Genomic DNA, 27,538 nt, shown 5'->3' on the forward strand with positions numbered 1-27,538 from the left:
ACACAGGAACACTTTCTTTCCCCTCGCCATCTCCCTCCTAAACAGTTGACCTGTCACACTGCTTCCCACTGCCAGACTGCACCTTATGTACATTCTGTAGTATTCATTCCACCTCATTTCATTTCTGTATCTTATGTACATAAGTTTAGTTATTTATAGTTGGTTCACACAGCTTTGTGTATGTATGTGTATGCATGCGTAATGTACATATAGGTGTGTGTGTGTGTGTGTGTGTGTGTGTGTGTGTGTGTGTGTGTGTGTACGGGTTCGTACTATCCTGGTGGGGACCAAAATCTGACTTTTACTATCCTGGTGGGGACTTTCTGCACCGTGGGGACCAAAATCCAGGTCCCCTCGGGGTTGAAAGCAATTTTCACACTCAAAATGCGGTTTTACTGTCAGGGTTACAATTAGGTTATGGTTAGGTTTAGGGTAAGGGTTAGGGTTAGGCAGTCATTTTTAATGGTTAGGGTTAGGGTAAGGGGCTAGGGAAAGCATTATGTCAATGGGATGTCCCCACGAGGATAGCAAACCAGACATGTGTGTGTGTGTGTGTGTGTGTGTGTGTGTGTGTGTGTTTTTACATTGCTGTGCTTGAGAGCCACCATCTACCGGAACCAAATTCCTTGTATTTGTCTGCACATATACTTGGCCAATAAACACGATTCTGATTCTGATTCTGATTCTGATTCTGATTTAAAGTGATTCACATTCATGTGCTCAGACTGTCTCTACTGCCGGCATGACAGGCAGTAAATTGAGGATTTGATCTGTTTAGAAGCTCAGGCCTGCAGTCTGTCACATCAAAGTCAAGCCAATGTACGCTTTATTGTCATCTCCGCTATATACAGTACAGTATCTAGAGATGAGATGATGAGGCTCCAGTTACATTCAGTGCAATCCCCCCCCCCAAAGAAATAATAATATAAGAAAAGTGAAAAAATAAATATACACTTTAAGACTTGGAGGTAAATGTATTAATAACAATTTACAATTTGAATGATTTAAAGTGACCTTGAAGTGATTTAAAGTGACCAGCGTAGCAGCTTGTAAACATGAGCAGAGTTCTTGAGTGTAAGGATTGTCCATAGAGCAGCATCTGCATTACAAAGGCAGTGGTATGTGGAGTGCAATAGAGTTAGGTAACGGTTTGTGTGGGTGTGGGTGTTGGGGGGGAGTGGGAGAGCCGGTAGTGAGTTCAAGAGTCTGATGGCTTGTGGGAAAAAGCTACTTCGCAGCCTGGAGGATTGGGCCCCAATGCTGCGATAGCGTCGGCCAGACGGGAGGAGAGAAAAGAGTGCGTGTGAGGGGTCAAGCATGATCCAGGAGGCCTTGCTGATGCAGAGCTTGGTGAAGATGTCCTGTAGCAGAGAGAGAGAGAGAGAGATGTTCCAGTGATCTTGGCAGCTGCTTTAACAATCCGTTGTAGCTGGATGAGATTGCCGAACCACACGGAGATGCAGCTGGTCAGAACACTCTCTATGGTGCTCCTGTAGAACACGGTGAGGATGGGAAGAGGAAGGCTGGCCCGCTTCAGGCGTCTCAGGAAGTGGAGGCGCTGCTAGGCTATTTTGGTGATGGAGGTGGTGTTGGTGGTCTCGCTGCACCAGAACGCCAGCTGCTCAACCTCATCTCTGTACGCCGACTCGTCGTCGTTGCTGATGAGCGAACCTGATGATGTGGTTGGAGCTGTGTAGAGCAGTGCAGTGTCAGGACAGCGAACAACAGTGGGGTGAGAACACAGCCTCGAGGAGCTCCTGTTCTCAGTCTGATGGTGCTGGAGATGTTGTCGCCGATTCTGAAGAGCTGTCTCGGTTTTACTGACCTGCTGGGAGGCAGATGTTCAATCTTCAATCTTAAGCAGAATATCCAGTGATGAGCAGCTTCTTTGTACTTCCCGTTTCACTGTTGTTTCTTCTCCCAGCAGATGACTTTCTTATTTTGGAATCATATAGTATATGTGAGGAAACCTGCTGTAAACTGCAGTCTGTGCACTTAATACACAATGAAAATATATATTTTATGTTATTAGAATAAGATGTGTAAAAGGACTTTGATGTGTGTGAGTGACTTCTATTGTTATATCATACACTGATTAGTTTTCTCTGAAATCTAAACAGAAGAAACAAAGAGGTATTTACCCTCCGCCTCTTCCTATAACTGTACAAATATTATATTTTATTATAACTGTCTTGTTAAACAGAATTCAGATGGTGGCGACAGTCTCACCCTGGCGGTTCAGCTCCTTTCCCTCGTCCATCAGGTCAGAGGTCATTTCACTGTCTTCCATAAACTGCTGTAAGCCCAGAAGATTAAGGCAGCGGGTCCTTAAACTGAAGAGAACATTGATTACGACACAGAATCACAAACATAATTACATACAGTACTGTGCAAAGCTTTCATCAATCAACAAAATGCAGTGAATGAGCAAAAGAGAAATCTAAATCACGTCGCATTTTGAAGGAACTCAGCTGGTCGGTTGTTCCAAAGATCTTGGAGAACTAACCACAGATTTTCTGTGGATACAGGCTTCCTCAACCCCTTCTGTCTCTTCATGTAATCCCAGACACATTCGATGATGTTAAGATCAGAGCTCTGTGGGGGCCGTACCATCACTTCCAGTACTTCTTGTTCTTCTTTACACTGAAGATAGTTCCTAATGACTTTGGCTGTGTGTTTGGGGTCGTTGTCCTGCTGTAGAATACATTTGGGGTTAATAAACAATCATTAATCATTCATGAACTGAATTGAATGGAATGAATTGAACTGGAGATTGCTATACATGCATTTATTTCCTCACGCTTGGACTACTGTAACTCACTGTTGATGTATCTAAGCAAAGGTTCTCTGGATCGTCTGCAGGTTGTGCAAAACGCTGCCGCTAGGGTTTTGACAAAATCTGTATTCACATGTGACACCGTTGCTATCTCAGCTACACTGGCTTCCTGTTGAATTCAGAGGCCATTTTAAGATCCTGGTCTTGACTTTTAGATCAGAGATGTTGGCACCAGCCTACATCTCTGATCTGCTACAGCCCTACGTCCCTAGACTGTGGAACTCTCTCCCCCAAACCTTAAGAATTGTGGATGGAGTAGTTGTTTTTAAAAAAAACTGCTTTTGGTTAATTTTGCCTGTTTTAAATTGTCTGTTTGATATTGTCTGTTTTACCTTTCTATGACTGGTTATCTTATGTGCAGCACTTTATGACTCTGTCTAGAAAGGCGCTATATATATACAGTATATATATAATTTTATTTACTTATTTATTTTTCTGAACGCATTCTATGTTTACAGCGTTGTTGCATACCTGCCTAAACCTTTGGCACACTACTGTATATGTAACCGCTGTGTTCCTGCATTGTGTTCCTGCGATGAAAGGTAAAAAGAATGAAAGACCTCCAAGTAATTAACTTGCCCGCTCCAGTTCCTCTCCTACAGGGAATTGTAGAAAAGGGGAGAGGCCAAAGGGGTACCCCAAATTTAAAGGGTTGCACCAAAAAGGTGTAACAGCAGGTGTGTTACACAGTGTGGGTATTTACAGAGGTGTGAGCAGTCTGCAGCTTGTTGTGGTGGGAGATGGCCGAGTCCATGTGGATCAAGCAGGGGAGGAGTGAGACGACAGGACAGCCTGCAGGAGGAAAACACCACAAAGTCACAAAACCTCCATCAAGTTGACTCCTCCATTATCTCCGGGTCAACATCTGGGTCACATGATATGTTGTTTAATAACACGTTGACTCACTGCACAACTCTGTAGTTTGTGTGCTTTAAGAAAAATAAGAGGAGACTTTAAGGTCTTTTAAAACAGTACAAATGTTCGCCCTGTATATGAGGAGGAACATTCCCGAAAGAAACACGTGTACTTGTGTCTTCTCTTGGTTTACAGGAATGTGTTTCCTCACGCTTTCAGAACCTTTTCAAGTACCCTCACAGAGTGGAGTGTCTTTTAACATGATGAACTAGAGACTCACACAACCGCAGGTTACATCAAGCACTGCATGGACACTGTCTCCACGGAAAAGCCTGTCCGGCTCTACCCCAAACGTAAAACCTGGATGACGAGTAAGGTTCAGGCATTGTTAAAGGCATGCAACTCAACACACAAATCTGGGGACCAGGACATGTACAGCAGAGCAAGAGCAGACCATAAATAACCACCATCAGTAGCCTCAGCGACTACAGACCCATCGCACTGACTCCAGTGATTGCACAGTGCTTCGAGAAGCTGCTCCTAAGGCACATAAAGGACTGCCTCCCACCCTACAAGGCAAAAAAGTCCACAGAGGATGCAATTTGCACCGCCCTTCACTCTCCTCTGCATCACCTGGAGTATCCTGGGAAATCAGTAAGGATGCTCTTTATTGAATTCAGCTCGGCCTTCAATACCATCATCCCAGACATTCGTATAGACAAGCTTTTAAACCTAGACCCAGACCATTTCATCTCCGCCGAAGTTATCTCGGAGAGAAGTAAAGCAAGTGTGTAAGTTCATCTCTGAATGTTTGTAAAGCGTTCCCATGTTAAGCTTAACAACCGATATATGGAGCGACTGCCTCTCGCTCTCCTGCTGCTACTTCAATCGTGAAACTGCTTAATGATCAGCTGATCGGCTTTTCTGTCACGAGTCCGTCTCTCTTCTTTGTTTTTGGCCCACTTTGCGCCAGAAAGAGTAAAACCAGCGGCTGAACAACAGCAGCACGTTTAAGCTTGATAAGCTGTTGTTAGAATATATTTAATATTACTTTCTAGACCAGGATCGCTTTCTACGCAGCTGACGGCTGGTAACTGTGCAGGGGCGGATCTAGCAAAGTTTAACCAGGGGGGCCGATAGGGCATGAACAGGGAAAAGGGGGGCACAAAGACATACCTTTCTTTCTTATTCTCATTTAAAATGTCTAGCTTTTAATAAATAATTATCTGAATCTTACACCCAAAGTTTTAATCTGATGTAAAATGTGTAGAAGTCCATTACTGTATATAGTAACTGTTAAGTCTAATATACCCTAGTAAGCTATAGTACTTTTTCCTTTGGGAAAGTACCATCTGTGAATCCTGCAATTCTGTTGAAGAAAGATGTTTAATCTATTTAATTATTCTCGAAAAATTATTTGTTTCTGTGCATTTTGTTTTCATCCTGCATCAAATTAAAGTTGATTACATCGATTAAGCATCATGAGGTGGAGGGTGGTTCCCTATTTTTTTTTTTTTTGTTGCTGGGAGTTTGCAACCCTATTAGTTAGGTTGCTTAATATTTCTGCTAAGTAGTCTTTAAAATACCAGAATAGGGAGGATGGAGTAGGTTTAAGTTTATTAGATTGATCAGTGTTGCTGAACTATGAAATATTTTGGGTGCAGTGTATTTTTTTTCCCCACACACAGGTATAATGCAGAATAGCTTTAGTGTTGTTGTTTATTTAAACTTGAGTATGAACTTATACAAAATGCAGCGAGATATTAAAAAACAGTTTTATTGATTAAGAAACACACAATATCGGATTCATATGGGTATCGGCCGATATCCAAATTTATGATATCGGTATCGGACATAAAAAAGTGGTATCGTGCCATCTCTACCCTAAACACCAAGAAAACAAAGGAAGAGGTCAGCGTACCAAACGCCATCCCCGTGTGGTACGCTGGTTGCACAACAGCTGGCAAGAAGATTATGTGCAATGTCTTATGTGCAATATCTCACTCTTTCCATGCTCTGTGCAATATTTTTGGCTCATGTGCAATATTTTGGTCTCATTGGAATCACCACCCCCACCCTAAATGACCATGGCCCCTCCACCCTTATTTTATTCATAAGTCATTTATGCTTAGAAATATTTACTCATATATGCTTAGTGTTTTATAATCAATTGCATGTTGATAGAGGTTTGATCCTTAGCAGTCTGTAAAGACTCTGTGTGCCTTCCAGAGTGTTCTGGCATACACACTCACATCCTGCGGTCACGAGAAGAGGTTGTACCTTCTTTTATTGTTTTATGGTATAGCAAACAAGTATAAGTGTACTGTAAAATCTAATTGGTTCCCAGAACTAAAAAAAAGTTGAGTAAAGCTTAGCTAAAAATGACTAAATTTGGACAACTTATTTATTTTGAGTACTCTGTACAGGCTCATTTGTTCCCTGAACTCTGTTTAACAGGTACCGCATCCGTATCTGCCAACGGAATGAGTCGCCACCAAAAAACCCCCCACAAAATTACTCTGGCAAAGAAAAAAAAAATACACATCTCTCCATAACAAAATGGAGCCCGAAAGAAAAACGTTTCTGCTGTGTGGGATCATTTTGATCTTTTAACTGCAAATAAGGTAACCGTTTGTTTCAGTGTAATCTATCAGAATAGGAAAAACAGCAATTTGACTTGAAGTGTAAATTATTTATTTCATTTTATGCAGGATAAATGTTGCATCTGTTCTGCAGAGCTTTCTTACAAACAAAAGCAAATCCTCAGTGTTACAGAGGCATTACAGAGCCAAACATGAAAATGAGGAGACAAACACACTGAGAATGAACACAGGTCGGCCTATACTGACACTGAACAGCTTTATCATCATTTTTTTTTATTAGTATGCGTTTTATTTTTCAAATCAAGCATCTAGGAAGACTGTTCTGGACCAAGCAGTCCTGAATTTTATTATAAAGGACTGCCAACCCCTTAGTATTGTGGAGAGTGTCAGAGAGAAAAATTCCAAGATCAGAGGATCCTTTAACGTACTGGGGGAATAGGAAGACATCTTATCAGAACCTTTTCCACCTGACTTTACAGCTTTTGTGTACCCCAGCTTCATCTGTGCCTGTGAGTTTTCCAAAGCTGGGGAAAAGGTGTAAAAAACAAACAAACAAACAAACAAACAAAAAAAAAAAAAACAACACAATAGACTAAATGCAAAAAGATTGGATAAACTTATATTTCTGAATAGAAATTTATAATAAACTGAGTCGAATGGGTAATATTACATTCACAATACTTTCATCTTAATTTTCATTTAATGTGATTCACACTATATTTTAAAGATGTAAATGGCCTGTATTTGTATAGCACTTTACTAGTCCCTAAGGACCCCAAAGCGCTTTACACATCCAGTCATCCACCCATTCACACACTGGTGATGTCTACAATATTTGCAACATAAAAGATATAAAATGATTCCATAGAAAGTACAATACCTTACAGTGTATAAGTATGACTAGGTCATTGAATAGTTGTGAAATGTTGTGAGTCTCAAGTAAGTTGCCTACAATGATATTTAAGGTCCAGCAGGTGTCAGTATGGAGCAAAACAGCAAAACTGTGTCCACACAGTTTGGGGAATGTGCTGAAACGCTTCACGAGGCCTCATCTACCCATCACTACCAATTAGTATGCCAAATAACAACTTGGCCTATGGCATCAATTAGTGCACAACTATACAAAAAACATTAAGTTACAGTCAAAATCTATCAAAGTCATTCAAGCTGCGCTCAACAGAAAGTTTTGCCTCATGCTCACCCTACCTTTCTGCTCACCAACATCAGGTGCAGTGAACAGGTGAGTGCAACCACATTTATCATCTACCACACCCATGAGGCACGCCCCACACCCGTGCACCAATACAGTGAGTCCATTTAAACCAACCCACTTAGTCAAAAAAGAGCAACTCATATGGCTCCTACATTACTTATATAATCAAGATAAAATATATTTATTGTTCTGTCACAAGTGCAGTCTCTAATTTAAACAACACATTTGTTTTTCATTCCAACACAGGAGCTGGAATATTGTAATATTTTAAAGATGACTTGTTTCCAGTCCAGGCATTACTGCCTGAATGACTGTCATGGATCGAGGTGATCCAAATGTAGGTGCAGAAGAAAGTCTTTAATAGGGCTGGGCCATATTATACCGTTCACGGTAATACCGGTACAATGTTAGGCAACGATAAGAAAATGAAATATCGCGATAGAATATGGGTAAAACGCGCATGCGCAGTGCCTTTGTTTTCATACGCACATGGCTGATTGTTGAGTGAAACGGATGAAACAGAATCGGTTTGTAAAAATGGTGCAACTTCAGTGATGTGGAACTGGTTTGGTGTTTGTCCGTCAGATACACAGCAAAGCACATTTTTTTGTAGAACATGCAAGCGGGCCGTCGTTATTGCCATATTTGTCGGACTAAGGTGCTTGTAAATCTGGGAGTCATCTGGGTCCTAAACTCCGTCGCCTCAGGTCCCAAAGTCAACCGAACACACAGCATCACTGAGAGTTAAAAACTGTCTAAATTCTTTCATCTTTAATAAAACGATCAGCATTGCTGCTTTACCAGGTGTTTAACATCCAGGCATCCATGAAAACAGAATTTATTACATTTAAGCGGAAGTTAGCTCGCTAGTTACCTAAGCATGGTATAGCATGTTCTGACTGAGTGATTTCTGAAAAAATTCAAACGTATAGCTCTGCTATCACTTCCAACATAAATGAAGACAGAAAATTAAACAGCAGTGACGTTTGTAGGGTTACTGAAGTTGGGCTAGGTGGTATATAATGATGTGCTACGTGATCGCTAGCGACACAGCTATGTTAGCATAACATAAACAGTGAAGCTGGAGGATAAACGCTAACACTTTTCCACTCGATAAAGGTTAACGTGAGGGTTCGTGGTGGTTAGGGACAAATGCAATCACATGGCAAGATGCTGTAAACGGACCAAACTTCAGTCAGGAGCACAACTGAGATAATCCATCCACAATACGAGGTTAGTCATTAATATACAGCAACAACATGGGAATAGAGCAGCTGTGATAGAATACAGCATTAATGAATCAATGGTACAGAAGTGGAGGACGCAAGAAGAATGAGTTGAATAAAGTTTGATTTATCTGACTGCTTTGTTTCGCTTAATGTGCCTTATAATCCCGTGCACCTTATGGTCCGAAAAATACATATTTGGCTTTTTTATTTGGCACACTGCAGTTTAATGTTGCAAAGCACCTCTTTTTAACTTCAGTGGATATTATAAATGGTTATGCTCAGGATATGTCAGCCCATTTCTACTGGAAATGCATTTGGGTTAAACTTTCAGCAAGGAATTTGCATTTGCACTGTTAAATTTTGATATAGCTTTAATGCATAAAAAAAAACAGCTGCTTGTTTAAGTGAAAATAAATGGATGGGTTTTTTCTTTTTGCGCTAGTTGTGGAGTTGTATTTTGTCTCGCATCAATTATATCGTCAGTTATATCGTTATCGCAAATTTTCAAATATATATGGTGATAAATATTTTTGGCCATATCGCCCTGCTCTAGTCTTTAACTTCCCTTAAGTAGAGTGGCAGTGGATGTGGGTTGGAGATGCAATGAGCTTGAACCTGCAGGCGACCATCTTCACTGACCACACCATCTGTGACGGAGGACCCATCTCTCCTGTTGTCCTGCAAGCAAACAATCATATTTTTTGGAACATGAACTTAATTGCTTTCCTAAAATATTTTTTTCTGCATTTGGTATAGAACAGACTCAAATTTAGACAATCTCAGGCTCCCTCCCCACTGGAGAGTTGACATTCAATGTCCCAATTGTCAGTCTGGATAGCCCTGACCACCAACCAACACTGTTACGAGTTCAAAATATTGGGGATGGATACAAGAGGAAAACCAAAATAACAACACTGGTCCGGCCGGGTCAAGTCAAAACAATGATTTTAATGCACACGTGTGGGAGATGAATACGGCGCGCCGACAGCATCGATCTCTCACCGAAAACCACACAACAATAGTTTTTATGAACCTCAGGGTATTAGAACGCCCCCTCATGCGTAAAGTAGGTACAATACAATCAATGTTGACAACTTTTAACACATTAAAAGAACACCTTCCTCTTCCCGAGGCCAGATCCTTCCCAGTAATCTTCTAACTCTGCTTATCCCCTGGAACAAACAGTCTCTCCTGCAAGCACAATCAAACAGCTACAAGGCCTTGCAAACTGTTTTCTAAATATTTGAACTCTCCCCTTCACATGAGTTTAACTACTGCTTGTGTGTGTGCGTGTGTGCCTCGACCTCAGCATTCACGCTGTCTGTAAGGACAGAGGCCAACTCTTCATATGTGGAATAACCTAACTGAAACCATACAGCTAATATGTTGAATAAATGTTCTAATCAAATGCCACTACTCAACGCTTAATAAAAGAATATAAATGAATAAAGGATAATGATGCATAACATGGTATATGTGTTTTGTAAGCGTGTGCGGCCTTCTACGCTCTGAGCCACTTCCCTCAATAGATCAGTCAGACATCCCGCTGACTGTAGCTTTTAACCCTTACTGACTTGAGCACAACTCCATAATAAGCACCAGGCGGCAATATGTATAAAGATGATCATGGTTACACCTGCAATGAAAGATTATATGATTATACTAACACCTGTAAATAGAAGATTAACATGAGGTTATAACAATCACTGTCATCCAAACTAATGTAATGTCAATAGCTTCAATAAATGCTTTAATGTAATGCTTATTATATGATTCTGATGCAATGATAAAATAACAGTAAAATATATTTTCTCATGACCTCTGGATTACTCCAGAGGTCACCACACTTAGTTTTGTGTCACTCCTCGACCTACACAGCCACCTCCATGTCCATTAATGGCATCATGGGCCCCGGAACCACCGTTCCCAGGTCCACTGCCCTCGCTCTGACCCTCTCAAGCCGTCCTCTGGCTCAGGAATGAGTCAACAACCTCAGGTGTTCAAAGAGGCGTTCTCACCCCCTTACCCCGTTGAAATCCCCCTTACACTCGTCAGACACGTCGTCTGGTGTCCGTGCCTTTCTCTGTAAGAGACAGAAAACCAAAACACCGCCCTACCTAATCTTCATAATCTAACTTTATTGTTCATTGTTCTTTCAGTACTGCAAATTTGGTTTAGAATATCATGTTCAGGGCTCTCTGACCCAGCAACTTATTCTAACCATAATCTATGTGTGTGTAAGCGTGTTTGCATTTACCCCTCTGCACTCAAGGCCAATACCTACAATATATCAGTCCGGACAATCACGCCGAACGAAGCTTATGACCTTCAAGACCGAGCGCTAACTCATTATGAGCACATTTGCAATGTGTGTATGAAAATTATTAGAACCACTCATTTTAATCAAAGACAGCAAAAACAAATTAACCATTTCAATTCTAACATTTGCCCCCTTTTCACAAAAAACATGTGTTTCCTTTAGCCTACCGTCCCAGAGTTTCCTCTCCAGTGTGATACTCAGCATCTCGTGAACACAGGCATTTTATCTTCTAAACGCTATTCAGTTTATTTAAATCATTAACGCTCAAACATGGAAATATTGATATATGCTTCCCAGTTGCTCCCTAAAAAATTCTGGGAACAATAAGGTCATTATCAGCTTAAGTTTTACCATACCGACATTATTAAACACACAAGTAAAGTCATAAAAATGTTCATAACACCATTGTTTTATGTTAAACTTCCCCCCTTTTGACACAATCCCTTGTGTCGGATTCATCCGAGCTAGAAAATTAAAAGAAAAGGTTAGTGACATCATATCTCAGAAAGTATCAGAAATTCTCTTCTCCCGTGTTGTTGCTCCAGCCTTGTCTTCCTGTGCTAGGGAATGAAATCAATTTAGTTATCATGATTGACCTGTTACACTCCGGGCTCCGCCCAGAGCCTGCATCCGCAGAATTGCCTAGAAACAAAACCTGTATTAATATGAACTTCACATATAAAACGCCTTTCTAAATTTTTATTTCCCCCTTGTTTTCCCTCGCTGACCACAGCAGGGGAATCTATGTCTTGATTCAGCCATGAATCCAGCTCACCTGATTCATCACTGAGCCCAACCGTCACTGGCATCTGATAGTGTGGCACTGCATCTTCTTCTCTTAGTGTCACTATTTTCAATCTGTTAATTACAATTCTTGAACATGAAGTAGACTGTGTTTATAACAAGTCAATACAGCTGTAAATGTGGCCAATTATCAATCAATTAACAGTCAATAACAAAATCATAGCTTTTATTTTATGCATGTTTAAGTCAACCACTTACCCAGAGGATCCTCAATCCCAGAAAATTTCTTCTCCACCTTTAATACTGTCTGTCATCCGTCCATGCCCTGGCAACTGGGCTATCCAGAGCTGTATCATTTTGAAATATACATACAACAAGCCAAACCATACCTTGGTCACACCAACCCCTCTCTCCACCCTGAGGATGTCCAACGCCATCCTAGTCTGGACTGTGAAAGGTGACTTTAACGCCGACTGTTTCAACAATCCAGTTTACTGCCTTCCCTGGTCAGGTTAGCCAATGTCTGCACACTAGTATAAACATAATCAACATGGTCCGCATTATATTGCATGTTATTTCACAGTATTATAGACTCCAAACCTCCATCCTTCTGTGGGTCGCTAAATTACGTTTATCCAGAACTCCGTTCTGTCTCTAAATTTTGGAGAATTTTATGCTTGTTGTCAAGATTTGAAGAACCTTGAGTTGTTAAGTTCTCCCAATTCTTTCGGTCCTTTGGGCTAAAGGAAGGACACTGCTCGGTGTATAAATGCTTGATCGACCATTACTTTATTCCATACAATTCAACACTTTTAAGCATAAACCATCGTAAAAGCCTAAACATGCACATTCTTTCTCTCACACGGCGCCTAAGTAGCGGCCTTGGCTCCCGTTTTATCTCCTCCTGATGAGATGAGGCAGAAAACCTCTCCGGTATATTCTGCTCTCTTCTAATCAGACAAATAAGGTCATAATTCTCTAAAAACAGTATTTCTTATAACTCCCCGGTATAATGCATTATAAAACAATATCATTCATGCACAATAAATCAGCAGTCCAATGTAATACAAATCAGTTTAAACAAGTGTAATAGTTATCACCTTCTTTTAATCCAGGAGAACAATGCAAACTAAAACTACATAATAGTTTCACCATCTAGTTTCACAATATAATAATCTTACAATTCCCCCTTTGTGATCTCTTTTTTAAAGAGATCACCTACACCTCATAATCCAGTTTTGTGAGGTCCATTGCTTTTTTTTGCTCCTAAATCTAAGGTCCTCTGTCCCCCTTTAACGAGTGGAGTATAATGACTTCTATGTTAGCGCATATCAGATGCAACACAAACTAAATTTACAACAACAACCCAGTTTTTAATTATAAGAATTCAATTCAAATCTATGGTTTTATCACCCCCATCGGGGCTTACCTTTCCCACTACTGATAATATTTCTCCCTCGAATATTGGCAATTGCCCTCCTTTGGTGGCGAAAAGCTGTTGGTGTGGTCAAGCGGGTGCTATAGGAAACAAAAGCTCAGGACAGAACAGTTATCAGTCATGTACTTCATACAGAATTTGCATACGTTTTGATTTCATATTGATCCTCTGAGTGTAGTGGTACATTTCACCTGAATTTGTCAAAAGGAATTTTATAAAATACACGAAACACAATAGGTTTTCTTTCTTCACTTTGCTCTTGTTCTTATGCAGCGCCACATCCTATCACATGGCCCTGTCGGTTATATTCTACTTTTTAAATTTCTGACCGTTTCAAGAAAGAACCTAATTCACATGGACCAGTGTTTGTTATTACATATCTCTTATTCTGAATGTGAAGTTTTCCATTTCCCTGATAATCATGCATTTTATTAAAGTTTTGGCTTTTTCTCCATAAACGTTAATTGACTTTTTACAGTGGCCTGCTATGGTTAATAATAACATGTTCAGTCATTAGTAACATCAAACCTTTCCTTCACTGTAGCCTTTGACATTCCCCAACATTTTTAAGGTGGATATAATGTAATGACTTTAATCGAAACACAACTAATAAAACACAATTTTCTTAATGCAAACATCAATAACTCAAAATTAGCAACCAAACGGTTAAGTCCGCAGCTCCACACTCTCATGTGAAGCTACATTCTCCCCCTCCAGTCTCTGTTATCTTCCTACAAAAACAAGGCAAGACAAAACATCCACCCTTCTCTCACAGGCTGGGTGAATTGTCTGTCGACATTTATTAATCCTAAAGTTGGTGCAGTCTTTATCTCAGTCTCAAGTCAGTCCATCACAGTCCAGTTACATGCATACATTCACACACATTCGTACCAGATATTGCTGATAATGGAGTCTCACACGCAACCTATTCGAGTATCCATCACCAGCAAGATGACGCCATCATTTTAAAGGAAACAATTCCTTGTTTTTTAGACTGGATTGACTCGCTGCAATCCTTATAGACTCAGGACTTCTCATGTGATCAGTGTCCCATATAAGTGAAGTTCTCCCAAGCCCATTTTAATCATGGAGAAAAACACTTTGCGACTGTTTTCAGTAAGAATATTTTATCGAGCTTTAAAGTTCAATCTCTCAGGCCTGGATTAAAGAGCTGATTTGTTAAATCAGGAACTCTCAAAATACCAAAATATCACCACCGGTGGATCACACCTCTCAGATTTTCTTATCTCAGTGCACTGTAACAAAAGCAAAAACAAACGTCACCAATAAAATACTAATAAAATACCAAATACTGGGGCCCGTTGCAGACATGTCCACGCATAGACCCATCTCTCTCTCTCTTAGAGAAAGAAAACAACCCAAACCTCACTTATAAAAATCGACCTAGTGTTAAGCAAAACCCAAAAATTAACCAAAACTTCACCACAAAGTTCTCCTAACTCCACGGACAATATCGTGTAGGAATGCAGGTACCATAACTCCTTTTGCACTGAAAAACATGTTGGATTTACTTGATTCAATAGTGGACACCGGTTGCACACAAATATTTTGTATTGGCAGAAACTTAAACAACTGAGTTAAATCAACACAACTTTTCCATATTCAGTAAACCTGTGCCTTTTGTGTTCATAGAACATGATTGAAACATATTCAGATCAAGTAAGTTGAGCTCTTGGAATATTTCAATCCTTCACAATTCTGTCAATTTATTTCAACACTATTCAATAACACTTATATAAATACTACTCGGTCACTTAAATACTACATGTTGTCTTCATATCACATACTGTTTAACAAAATCTAGGTCCCGGTTACCATAAAAATTGAATGGGCCTACAACAACTACCATCCTCCTATCTTTATCCTGGTTGCAGGAGGGCTGGGAAACAACCCTGAAGAGATAGGTTACTAGGCGGGGACGGCTCGCCAGTTTATCACATAAAAACAAACAACCATTTACACTTACATTCACTGGTAATTTAGAATCATCAATTAACCTAGCTCTAATAACTGCATGACTTCTACCTGTGGCAGGAAACCAGAATACCCAAAGAGAAACCACTGCAAACTAGCCAGACTGTGGACTTGAACCCAGGACCTTCTTTTTTTCTTCCAGTGTGTTCCTCCTTTAATTAAGTCTCCATCACCAACATGTGGTGCTCTGAAATAAAACTCACACCGTTAATTCAACATTTTCACTCTGTACCACACAGGCTGTGTGAAGCACAGTAAACAATTCAGTCGAGGCCCTGAGCCATAAACAGACATTGTTTTCATAACCAAACTGCTTTAGACCCTGTCCCTTAAATCTACACAAATGCCCTCTGGGTGACATGAAACGCATTTACCAATAAACAATCAATGGCTTCTTGTTGTTGTGACAGATTCTGTGTTTGGATGTTTGTGTGCAGCATTTTTTCTTTTTTTTTTGCGTATCAGCATAAGCATTTGTTAGCAAAGCATTCTTCATTGCATCAGCGCATGTGTGTGTGCGCATCACTCTTCATTGCACAAGCGTGTGCATGTGTATGTATCACTTCTAATGCCTCAGCATTTCGATTCAGGTGTGTGGTTGTGTGTGTGTATGTGTGTGTGTCATTTCTCACTCAATCAACGAGTGCACATGTGTTCATGTGTGTGTTTCTCTTCATTCTGAGTCAGTGTATATATATGTGTGTGTTTGTGTGTTCATCACTTTCCTGTTCTGGTGTCTTGGGTAAACCACGGCCTGAAGCGTGCCCTGGGGTCCTGCCCTCCTCCATTTCAGCCTGTTTGCCACCCTTGCTGCTGTTCAAAGTTCAGTCTGTCCTGGTTCTGGCCCCAAATCAGGCAGTGCTTTTCTCCAGTGTCCATGTTCACCGCAGGTGAAACCTGCATCTTCTCCTTGTCCAGCTCCTCCTGAGCCATGCTCAGTTTCTGCTCTGATGCCTTGAGCTCTTACTGAGGACAGAAACCTCAGAGTCTTTTCCGTACACGTCAGATTGAAGTTTATTGATGTTTTCCTTGCTTTGCTCCACGGACTTCTGCACCTCTGCTGTCCGGCTCTTCTCAGAGGTCAGCTCCTGGCTGAGCCCCGACACCTGTGCCTTCAGCTTATTTTCTTCTTGTGCTTTTGTCCGTTCTGAGGTGCCTCCTGACCTCAGTTACTCCTCCTGTCTCTGGCACGCCTTTTTTGCTGCCGTGTTGGTCCATCACTGTCCTGCACAGTGTTAATGCAGAGTTGTTAAGGTCAGCATTCTGTTGCTCGGCCTCACCTTTCATCCGGGCTTAATGGGCGTCTCATCACAGCTCTGTCAGCTGAAGCTGTCTCAAAATCTCCCCCGTGTAGTGAAACGAGCCTTGGGTTTAACGCGCTCCGTCTCTGCTGCATGAGATCGCTTTCCTGCAGCACTGTTTACATTTTCAGGTTGTTGTTGTGGGTCCAGCTGCTGCAGCGTTTGGTCAGGGTCACATCAAAGATGGCAGAGGGGAGAGCAGGAGTCCAGGTCAGCCTCGGCTTTCCGGGCTGGCAACGCAGCCTGCAATTAAACATAAAGAGATAAAACAAAACAAAACAAAAACAGACGAACAGGAAAATGATGTTGTTTTGGCTGTGTTATTCAGAGAGGGGAGAAACACCGGGCCAGGCCCTGTGTCAGCCTTCTCTCACCCTTTTGTTTTTTCTCACCGTATAATCAACCCACCAAGTTGACAGGAATACACAGGTACATGTTAAAATTCTTAGGATCGTGTTTAAAAGCCCAAAAAGCAATTTCCTTCCTTCAGTAATCACTTATATTATTCAATCAGCAGAAAACATCTCACAATTTGACTCTTAACCACTAAATCTGTTGTTTCAACACTGGTTGGTCATACCAGTATCTTTCTTTTTGAAGTTAAGTTGTTGTCCTGCAACCCAGAGAGTTTATTTGTTAGTAGTGGATAAACTTCATCATTAAAACAACAGGTGTCTGTTCATTTTCGCTGCTTTAACCTTGCTGGAAAATCTTCACATGTTCATGAGTGTAAGCTGTTTCTTCATTGCATGTGTGTGCGTTTGTAGGTGGGTTATTTTAACTTGCTTCTCCAGCAAGGCATTCCTCTAACAAGTGCCTTTCTCATACATTTCTCTGGTTGTGTGTGTGTTTTTATTTTGTTTCCCAACTTTTGATTTCCCACCTTAAATAACAGCATTCCTTGTCTTCAGCCAGGAGTTAGGGCTTGCTCGTGAGATTCAGGGACACATGGTGCTAACAACAATTTAGCCAAAAACTTGCCTGAAAATTTCCAGTGATGGTAACCGATAACCGGATGAGAAGATGTCTTTTAAGCTTCTTCTCAGGGTGGGGACCAAGTAAGAGGTCAAGGCTGTAAAATTTTGAGCCAGTCTGTCGTCCTAATCCTGTTAATCTATCCTTTTTCGCTGTACTCAGGTTTCCAGGTTGAGAGAAATCCACCTGTATTAACACACTAAAACATTCAATTAGTATTCCATTTCTGAAAACCGCCATTCACTTCATCTACCTAGATTTTACTCTCTCTCTGTCTGGGTGCATACTCCACACAGTCTGGCAGTTGCCTTTTATGGGCATGCAGAGTTCCTGTCACACACACACACAGCTACTCACACCCAGCAGCTGCAAAGTTGTCTTCACGGTATCTATCCGCACACTTAGCCACAATCATCCGCTCCTCAATATCAATGTATAAAACCAGTATTACCCCTAGAAACACACACACCCTCAAGAATTCACTGTATTTAATCCTTTATTCATACTCACTGAGACAAATGCAATTCATGTAAAGAAAATCCCCTATAGGTGAAATTTCAATTTGGCACGGCCCTGAAATAAGCATGCCCTTTATCTACACAAAATTAAGTTGCTACACCACATATAGTGGTGAAATTCATGCTTAATCACACCCTATATAATGATAGAACCAAACAGTAAAGTAAATTAAATGTAAATGCTTATATTATTCAACTAAAACAATAACCACTTAAAGATCTTATAAAATCATGCTTCACACCGCAAACATGATCCAAATCATTTTATGATTTTATCATTACAAATACAATTTTCTTTAAAGTCTGTCTGCAAGTACAAATCAATTTAAACTTTTCACCAGACTTAAGTTAAACTGCCCCTAACAAGTCCACTTTATTGCGTGCTCATAGATTTTTTTTTATCAGAGAGATTCACCAAATGTACTTTGTTTAAGCTTATTGCTCTGTCACGCTCATTAGGCTACGTTCACACTGCAGGCGAAAGCGCATCAAATCCGATTTTTTCGACCCTATGCGACCCGTATCCGATCATGGTATGACAGTGTGAACGGCACAAATCCGATATTTTCAAATCCGATCTGGGTCACTTTCGTAAGTGGTACTGAATCCGATACGTATCCGATGTTTTAGAAAGCGACTGCTGTGTGAACGGTCAGGTCGCATTAAATCCGTCTTTTACGTCACTGACACAAGACAGACGCCGATTATCAGCGCCGGAGAAGCGCCCGATAGGACATCGCGAACGCTTCCTGGCCATCCAGTGTAGATGTTAGTGAAACTGTTGGGAAGACAACGTTGGAGAAACGTGAACATTTTATTTGTACTGTATAATCTGCAGAATCTGACAGTAATCTGCAGCTATCCTTTGAAGCACCGCTCCTCTAAAACAGCAATAAGGATAATTATTAGGTTATATACATTATTATGTAAATAACAAAATAACTTAAAGCAAAAATTGTGAAACGTAAAGTCCGAAGTCTTTATTTTAAGGGCCATCAGTCAAACAATATTGTTTGCTCTGGGTCTAAATAGCACCTTGTGTGTGACATCTTCTTTTGCGCATGCGGGCCGCTTTGAGCGTTCACACTGGAGAGCGTTTGCTGTCGCATTTTATGTGTAGTGTGAACAAGCAGACAAAAAAAATTGGATTTGATCAAAAAATCGGAATTGAGCATTAAGACCTGCAGTGTGAACGTAGCGGCTCATGACTGCTTAAAGCCTGTGTCTGGAGTTGACCACAGAGGCAGAACATCATTCAATCCTCCACGATGGCAAACTCCACTTTCTCTGTATCAAGATAGCTCATACTCTAAATACACCATACATTATACTAAAGCCAAACGGTAACTTGATTTATCAAAAATATCTATGTGTTTTCAAGCTGAGAGAAAAAGAAACTCAACCTTTTGTATCATCATGTATACATTACTTGAATCAAAAGCATTTTCAAACTCTAAAACATCCAGCTTTGCGTCACAATATGCCAACCACAGCCATTAATCACATATTCACAACAATACACTTCTCATGAGGTTTTCACCAAAATCAAAACAGACCTTTACCAGTAATTTCAGTGAGCAGACTTTTAATTTTGTCAATGTCCAATTTGGCACACTTCGGAATAAATCAACAGGTAGTGCCTCACCTTTTAGATGTGACCGGTCTGCCCACTCACTTCAGCTCACTGGCTCGCGCCTGTCCGTTCGACCACCTCGGACCGTCCAAGCCTCCAGATTCAACTTCCACCCCAATACCTCAGGACGAGCCCCCATAACTGTTATGAGTTCAAAATATTGGGGATGGATACAAGAGGAAAACCAAAATAACAACACTGGTCCAGCCGGGTCAAGTCAAAACGATGATTTTAATGCACACGTGTGGGAGATGAATACTGCGCCGACAGCATCGATCTCTCACCGAAAACCACACAACAATAGTTTTTATGAACCTCAGGGTATTAGAACGCCCCCTCATGCGTAAAGTAGGTACAATACAATCAATGTTGACAACTTTTAACACATTAAAAGTAGAGATGGACCGATCCGATATTACGTATCGGTCCGATACTGACGTAAATTGCTGGATCGGATATCGGTGAGAAATAAAAAATGTAATCCGATCCATTAAATATCAAAAAAGCACCTCACAAAACTTGCGACACGGCGTAACTCGGCTCATAACCGTAGCATGTCGGAGCAGTGTGCTCACGTGATAGAGCGGCTGTGTGTATTTGTAGCCTCGCTAGCAAACCAGCATTTCATCTCCGAGGAAGTTATCCCAGAGAGAAGTAAAGCAAGTGTGTAAGTTCATCTCTGAATGTTTGTAAAGCGTACCTACGTTAAGCTTAACAACCGATATATGGAGCGACTGCCTCTCTCTCCCTCCCTCTCCTGCCGCTACTTCATGAAACTGCTTAATGATCAGCTGATCGGCTTTTCTGTCGCGAGTCCGTCTCTCTTCTTTGTTTTTGGCCCACTTTGCACCAGAAAGAGGAAACCAGCGGCTGAACAACAGCAGCACGTTTAACCTTGATAAGCTGTCGTTAGAATTTATTTAATATTACTTTCTAGACCAGGATCCTTTGTATGTAGCTGACGGCTGGTAACTGTGCAGGGGCGGATCTAGCAAAGTTTAGCCAGGGGGGCCGATAGGGCATTAACAGGGAAAAGGGGGCACAAAGACATACTTTTCTTTCTTATTCTCATTTAAAATGTCTAGCTTTTAATAAATAATTATCTGAATCTTACACCCAAAGTTTTAATCTGATGTAAAATGTATAGAAGTCCATTACTGTATATAGTAACTGTTAAGTCTAATATACCCTAGTAAGCTATAGTACTTTTTCCTTTGGGAAGATACCATCTGTGCAGTCTGCAATTCTGTAGAAGAAAGATGTTGAATCTATTTAATTATTCTTGAAAAATAATTTATTTCTGTGCATTTTTTTTTCACACTGCATCAAATTAAAGTTGATTACGTTGATTAAGCATCATGAGGTGGGGGGTGGTTCCCTTTTTTTTTTTTTTGCTGGGAGTTTGCAACCCTATTAGTTAGGTTGCTTAATATTTCTGCTAAGTACTCTTTAAAATACCAGAATAGGAAGGATGGAGTAGGTTTAAGTTTATTAGATTGATCTGTATTGCTGAACTATGAAATATTTTGGGTGCAGTGTATTTTTTACATACAGGTATAACAGAATAGCTTTAGTGTTGTTGTTTATTTAAACTTGAGTATGAACTTATACAAAATGCAGCAAGATATTAAAAAAACAGTTTTATTGATTAAAAAACACACTATATCGGATTAATATCGGTATCGGCAGATATCCAAATTTATGATATCGGTATCAGTATCGGACATAAAAAAGTGGTATCGTGCCATCTCTAATTAAAAGAACATCTTCCTCTTCCCGAGGCCAGATCCTTCCCAGTAATCTTCTAACTCTGCTTATCCCCTGGAACAAACAGTCTCTCCTGCAAGCACAATCAAACAGCTACAAGGCCTTGCAAACTGTTTTCTAAATATTTGAACTCTCCCCTTCACATGAGTTTAACTACTGCTTGTGTGTGTGCGTGTGTGCCTCGACCTCAGCATTCACTCTGTCTGTAAGGACAGAGGCCAACTCTTCATATGTGGAATAACCTAACTGAAACCATACAGCTAATATGTTGAATAAATGTTCTAATCAAATGCCACTACTCAACGCTTAATAAAAGAATATAAATGAATAAAGGATAATGATGCATAACATGGTATATGTGTTTTGTAAGCGTGTGCGGCCTTCTACGCTCTGAGCCACTTCCCTCAATAGATCAGTCAGACATCCCGCTGACTGTAGCTTTTAACCCTTACTGACTTGAGCACAACTCCATAATAAGCACCAGGGGGCAATATGTATAAAGATGATCATGGTTACACCTGCAATGAAAGATTATATGATTATACTAACACCTGTAAATAGAAGATTAACATGAGGTTATAACAGTCACTGTCATCCAAACTTTAATGTAATGTCAATAGCTTCAATAAATGCTTTAATGTAATGCTTATTACATATGATTCTGATGCAATGATAAAATAACAGTAAAATATATTTTCTCAACACACAATAATGTCATGAAAGCATCATTTTAAAAAGGGCTATGCAAACATGGCCAATAACTTTCATTCTAATGATGTGCAAAATGATTTGGGCACAAAACAAATTTTGCTGTTAGAAAACTTGCAGACTTCACTATATACAGTGTAAACCCTCTAAACTAAGTTTGGGGGATGTGATCTTTCAAGAAATGCAGACCAAACTGTTGTTGTTTGTTTACTTACACAGCATGTCTTGTAGAATTAACTGGAGTCACAGCAACAGCATAGTGCAGTCATATCTCAAGTCTAATAACAGAAGACAGGAAAAGATCAGTAAAGAAACAACTTTCCCAAACCATAGCAAAATTAAACAATAAGTAAAACAGGCTGATCTAAAGTATGATTAAAGTTCAGCCTGATTAATATAAATCTCACTGACAGTTGCTAATATATTGGAAAACCAAAACACTGAGTTGATTTCTTTTTGTCCAACAACAGGAGTGCTGGTCCCGAGCCTCAAAGACAGTAAGAAGCAAGCAGAGGGAGAAAAAAACAGAACATTTTTCAGAAACTGATTTCATCCTTAATGGCTGTGCAATCACGGGCGACCGTGGCTCAGGGGGTTGGGAAGGGCACCTGTAACCGGAAGGTCGCCGGTTCGATCCCCGGCCTCTGTCCTGGTCGTTGTGTCCTTGGGCAAGACACTTTACCCTACCGCCTACTGGTGTTGGCCAGAGGGATATGGCAGCCTCGCTTCTGTCAGTCTGCCCCAGAGCAGCTGTGGCTACAACCGTAGCTTGCCTCCACCAGTGTGTGAATGTGAGCGTAAATGAATAATGGCATTGTAAAGCGCTTTCGGTGCCTTAAAGCTCACAAAACTATTTCCACAACCACCAAACAGCAAATGAGAGCAGGCACACGGATTCCACACAAAGACGTAACACAGAGCGGACCCGACGCATCAGAATCAGCTTTGTCTTTCTCGGCTTTCTCACCCGATGATAACATCTTGAGCTGACGCTTCTCCAGGTTTGATCAACATATTCCATAACAAATGCTGGCACTATGAACATGCGGACTGATCCGCGAGGGAGAAGGACGGTAGTGACCTGGCATTTTCAAAACACATCTTTCATCCTTCCGCAGTGAGAAGCAAAACTTCCGGCTTACTTAGTATTTTCTAAATTAAGACAACTCAAATAAATTGAGTTTATCAGCATTTTTGCATAAAAAGTACTGGTAACTTTTGACCAGTTGGTCTTCCTCGTATACGAGAAACAGCCAATGATGCTGCCAAAATGCTGCTGTAACAAAGACTTTCTGAATCCTGCTTCTGAAGTCATGTGTAGGCAACTCCTCACAGGTTCTCTTGGTTGTCCTTTTGTGTATTGTTCTAAATAATAAAGAAAACCTCTAGGGTTTTATTTCTGCTTTCAATGTTGTGTTCAAATCATTTAATAAAAGTCTGCGTCACAGTCGTAGCCGACCCGAGAGAAAAGGACTCCAATGCAGGATGCAGATGGAGCACAGGGAACGTTTAAGTGACAAAGTTTATTTAGAAAACAAGTGAATGCAACAAGGCTATTCAACTGTGAACTAAGCAGCGAGTTTACACTTGTGCCGTGAACAAAGCCAAAACTATGGAGCACTTATGCAATCAATCTGAGCTAAGCAAACAATAAGTGAGATTTCAATTAATGAAACTGCAGTTCTGCGATTTGGGGGCCAAAGGGAGAGTCAGACTGGATGGAGGGTCCTGGGCAAGGGTCAGAGTCACTGAAACAAGAGTAACCAAGTTCAGGTATGGTTCCAGAAGAATGCTGGCAGATATTGGCTCTGAAAGTTCCTGTAAACTGCTTCCTTGTCGCAGGTGGATCAGCAGCGTGGAGGGGAGAGTGATCCGGATGAGTGGTAAGAAATCCAAAACTCCTGATGTTGAGGCATGCAGGTACAAGGGCAAGGTAATTTACTATGACGTTTACAAAACACAACAGTGGCCTGCATTAACTGTGGTTAGCTGCGAATCTGGCAAAGCGAAGTTGAGAGCGCTGGCCTTATAATTCGACAGCTTTATTACCCACAGGTGAGAGCAATTAGCAGGGACACTGTGGATCCTCCCAGAGGGAAACTGCCGGCTCAATGAAAGAAAAAAAGAAAAAAACAAAACACTGGCACACAAACACACCCAGACCATGACAGGTACTGAAGTAGATCACCATCAAAAACTGGGCTCTCCTTTTTAGGTAATGAAGAAAAATCATGCTGTTGGATTAATCAAGCAGTGGGTTCATTTTGCTTACTTGTGACAGATAAGATGTAACATTCTTCTTCATGACTAGAAACTTGAGAACATTGTGACAAAGTGGGTAAGAACACCACTTGTCCATATTCTTAGTTAACATTCTTGTTTTGATTTAACCATATTTCATATGTAGTCTGCAATAGGCAAACATCTACTATCCCGGGTTTGTTTATGTTTTGCTTTTTTACAGATTATGTAACATAACATCTTGGTTTAAATCAATTCCTACAAGTTTGTTAAGTTAACATGTATTTATTTTAACTGTTAATTGGTTTTGTTTGAACTCACCTACCTGTGTTCTAGGAACAAAAGGAGGAAATATTGTTTTACTTCCTGCATTTATAGCTTCCTGGTTAATCTGAGGTCACAGGAAGAGACCAGGAGAAGAAGGGGGAGAATCCCTGTAATTTAATAAAGCTGATTTTAGAGTGTTAGTAGAGAAACAGGATTTGTTGTAAGATGTCTAGAGTATACCGTAGAGTTTTATTGCTAGGAAGAGTAGCAGTATAGGTCGGAGAATATGTTTGCCTTACCTGCCCTAATGGAATAGTCCAGGGTGAATTGACTATTTAAGCAGATGAACGCAGGTGTTCAGGAATAAAAAAACAAAACAGGTCAGTTTAGCTGTGTGCAGTTTGACCTTAAATCCGTTGATTTAATTGGTGAATAAATCACTTGCTACACTGGACAGCATTTTTCTCCTGCACTTCTTTGGCCACTTCAGTCAAGTCTTACCACACACACTTTTATTTTCATGTGAATTTCTAATGTTTGACTGCTATGTCAAGGGATCTTCAGAAAAAGTCTGTGGTTAATTTGGAACTTTGCCTCCAGTTAAGAGCGTGTCAATCTGCAACATTATGCTCCTTAAAGATATGCACATGTTGCTTTTCATGTACAGGATCATCAGGACTAGTATTCAATGTATTAGTTACCTTTTGTCCCTTTTCAAAATAAGACTCCATACCATCACATATTTTGGTAAGTTTACTTTTAATGCTGGATCCTTTTGAGTCTCCAAGTACTTTCATTTTTGCAACCGTGGCAGCTATATTTGTTTCCAGCTCCAGTTGCTCCCGCTGTCAAACAAAATCATTATTACATTTTGTGATGCGTCCCAAACAGTCAACATGAGTGTCTTGTTCATCTTCCGGAATCAGTAAAATGAATGGATCATGAACTGCTTCAGCATTTTGATACAAATCATTCAGTTTTTCCAATTTGAACTGCACAGCTTTTGCTTCTTTTTTTTTTTAATCAGTTCTTTACGGTGACCCTTTCTTTCTTTACGGTTTCCAAAAGCAATAACCCAACAGACCAGTTGCAGGAATCCAAAACATGGTAGATGTGTTTTATCAAGATTCATATAATACTGATGACGGATTTTTAGGCTAACCCACTTACCTCTCATCTTTTTTCCCCCCTCACAAAACCGATAGATCCTCCACTTCTTTTAAATGTCTCCCAGCGCAATTCTTGGCATATTTTGGTTCCTGCAACTGCTCCGTCGGGTTATTGTCTCCCCAGAAACACTTCCCTTGTGCTTTTGGAATTTTTTTCCCCCCATTTCAGTTGCGTTTTGCGTTTTTGCGGCGTTTTTCTTATTGCGGGTGGTTTCTGTGTTTTCTTAAGTTGCGGGCCGTTTGGCCTCTCAGGGCAACCGTAGTTCTTTAACAAAATTCAAGGGTTAACGCGTGATATTAACCTGAGGTTTTCGCTCTTTCTGTGGTTTCCATTTTATAAGCACGTGATTTACCCGTCAGTTTTGCAGATCTTTTTTTTCTTCCAGTTCATGTGGCTTCTTATGTTTCACTAATTGTCACTTTCTCACATGCAGCAAACACAATATTATATTCCACAGCTTGAAAGATCGATCATATCCAATGCTTTTCTTACGTGCAAACAATGCGCAGTATCCACAGCGTCACAAGCTGTCAAAATCAGACCAGCTTCCTCCAGCTTGCCAAATCAAGCACATGCAAGCACACAACGCAAACCAATGTACCCAATGGACAAGCGGTGACACAAACTGTGTTCAAAACATTCAATAATACACCGAGTGAATCTGCGTGTCCTACCGCTTCTGATGTGTATGTTGCGTCAATCTTTTTCGTGTCACTGTGGCGGTGACGTTTCCAATAACTCCTTTGAGAACAGCGTCCGACTATCTGAAAGCTTCGTGACTCCAAAACGTATATCCACAAATCCTCTTCATTGTTCTGATGCATGCGATAAAACACATTTGAATGTTGGGACTTCCATCCGCAAATGTGAATGTGTGACGTGTCTCCAATGAGCCACTTAGTCCCATTTGTGTTTGCGTATTTATTTTAAAACAAAACAACAAACTTTGCGCTTTGATTCAAAACAAATGTACAAATGTATTAACTGACGTGCTAAAATGACGGTCAGCAGAAAAGTTTGCAACCAAACCACTCCCCCAACCTCCGTGTTGAGAACGTCAGGTAAATAACGTGCGACCCCAGGATGCAATTATCTGAGGTGCGGGGAAAATCTAAAGTGCCACCATAACAAATAAAGAAAACCTAAACATTCCCTTTGGCTCTTACAGTGAAGTTCAAGTCTTATTACTCTGGTGTAGTTCTTTTATAGCATAAATGTTAGCACTGCACCTTTAGTGAAAATGTGTAAGAGAACAAAACAAAAAGTTGTTAATTTGAGAACAATATTTTCTGAACAAAACATTTCATCTCTGCTGCACTCTATACAGAAATTAAAGTCAACCAATTCCTCAAACAACATGTTCAAAAAACCAGCAAAAACTGCAAAAATCTGCCCCACAACGCAAAGATTCAGCTCAAAACCTCATTACAGGTTTCTCATACTTTAAATGATCCGTCAGTTTTGGAATACAACTTATTTTCATCAAACTTAGCACTTTTTTTCTTATATAACTAGTATATTGTCTTTTAGAAATCAAAATGTAAACATAATTAAAGCTCAGACCTAAAGCCGACTCCATGGGTCTAAACTGACTGGAGTTTTTGTTTACGCACCAAATAACATCGGTCTGCTCTTGACGCTCAGTGGAAAAACAAAGGAAACGTTCGCTGTTCAAGCTTAACAAATATAAAAATTAAAAATACACTTTTATAGTTGCGGTGGTGT

At 40.4% G+C, this 27,538-nt stretch overlaps 3 long non-coding RNA genes across 4 annotated transcripts; all 3 read right to left on the bottom strand.

The window, feature by feature from the left end:
• Positions 1 to 1,585: 1,585 nt before the first annotated feature.
• LOC134632135 (uncharacterized) lies at positions 1,586 to 2,290 on the bottom strand. Its single transcript, XR_010094450.1, has 3 exons — positions 2,230 to 2,290; positions 1,826 to 1,935; positions 1,586 to 1,689 (listed from the first exon to the last, which is right to left on the bottom strand). It is a non-coding gene; the product is annotated as an uncharacterized LOC134632135 (long non-coding RNA).
• A 16-nt stretch (positions 2,291 to 2,306) lies between these two features.
• Positions 2,307 to 4,762, bottom strand: LOC134632136 (uncharacterized). The gene is made up of 3 exons (XR_010094451.1): positions 3,540 to 4,762; positions 2,507 to 2,694; positions 2,307 to 2,333 (listed from the first exon to the last, which is right to left on the bottom strand). It is a non-coding gene; the product is annotated as an uncharacterized LOC134632136 (long non-coding RNA).
• Positions 4,763 to 9,196: 4,434 nt separating this feature from the next.
• LOC134632137 (uncharacterized) lies at positions 9,197 to 26,664 on the bottom strand. 2 transcript variants are annotated; one of them, XR_010094452.1, is made up of 3 exons: positions 26,488 to 26,664; positions 22,351 to 22,413; positions 9,197 to 9,414 (listed from the first exon to the last, which is right to left on the bottom strand). It is a non-coding gene; the product is annotated as an uncharacterized LOC134632137 (long non-coding RNA). The 2 variants fall into 2 exon arrangements; XR_010094453.1 differs by lacking the exon at positions 26,488 to 26,664 and adding an exon at positions 23,103 to 23,188.
• Positions 26,665 to 27,538: the final 874 nt, after the last annotated feature.

Source organism: Pelmatolapia mariae, linkage group LG7, assembly GCF_036321145.2.
Source record: "Pelmatolapia mariae isolate MD_Pm_ZW linkage group LG7, Pm_UMD_F_2, whole genome shotgun sequence".
NCBI lineage: Eukaryota > Metazoa > Chordata > Actinopteri > Cichliformes > Cichlidae > Pelmatolapia > Pelmatolapia mariae.